The sequence below is a fragment of the Octopus bimaculoides genome, chromosome 3, assembly GCF_001194135.2.
Source record: "Octopus bimaculoides isolate UCB-OBI-ISO-001 chromosome 3, ASM119413v2, whole genome shotgun sequence".
Taxonomy (NCBI): Eukaryota; Metazoa; Mollusca; class Cephalopoda; order Octopoda; family Octopodidae; genus Octopus; species Octopus bimaculoides.
Genome location: NC_068983.1, coordinates 9,398,090 through 9,399,290, shown reverse-complemented (window position 1 = coordinate 9,399,290; position 1,201 = coordinate 9,398,090).

Below are 1,201 nucleotides of genomic sequence, written 5' to 3'. Positions count from 1 at the left end.
GCATATATATATATATATATATATATATATATATGGACGCTTATATTTATGTGCGTATATGTTTATGTACGGTTTGTTCAGATGCGAGTATGTGGAAGTATATATGTGTATATACTCGTATGTTATTGTGTGTGTGTGTTTGAATGACACAAGTGCAGTGCTATGTGCATGAATACATCATGTGTGTATGTGTGTGTGTGTGTGTGTGTGTGTGTGCGGCTGAAAGAGATGTTTTGCTAAGTGCGTACGTCTCTGCCCATATTTGTGCGTGGCTTTATGTAAACTATATCTGTGTGTTTGCACTCGGGCGTATGTGTGAATATATGTGTGTGTGTGTGTGTGTGTGTGTGTGAGTGTGTGTGTGTGTTTATGTGGTATGTCTGCGTGTGTGTGTGTGTTAGCATTCAATGTTGATAGTGCTGATATAAAACTTGTCATTGATTGCATTTGTTTAACACATTTATGTTTATTGTTGTTAAATCGGAGTTTCACAAACTTCCTTGACCGAAAGTCTGCCGACAATAAATCTGCTGACGTTTCAGCGAACATGTATCGGATTAATTTATCCAACGTGTTTATCCGTGCTTAAGCCGGTAGAAAGTAATACGAACGAGGTTCCGGCTGTTATTTCTAGCAATTTCAGCGATGGTTCCTGTCTGCGTTTTGTCGATATTAGTATATGAGATGGCGCGCATCCTTCACTAAATCACATTTTTTAACTTCATCAGGAAGCAGCGTGGAGTTATTGTTGATGTTACTGTTACTCCTACTGTTGCTGCCGGTGGTGATGATGATGTTAATACAGCATTTGTTGCTGATGTTGATGCTCAAGTTGCCGCCGATGTTGTGTTGCTGTTGTTGTTGTTGTTGTTGTCTTCGCTACAGCTGTTGCTGCTGCTGATAGACTGTCACTGGTGTTGCTGTTGAAAACTTTGTTTTTGTAGTTGCTAATGTTGACGATGACAACGCTGCTTTTGGCAGTGTTGCTATCGACGATGTTTGCGTGGCTGTGTGGTAAGACGCTTGCTTCCCAGCTACATGGGTTCGGGTTCCGTTCCACTGCGTGGCACCTTGGCCAAGTATCTTCTATAGCCTCGGCCCGACCAAAGCCTTGTGAGTGGACTTGATAGACGGAAACTGAAAGAAGCCCGTCGTATACATACATACATACATACATACATACATACATACATACATATAT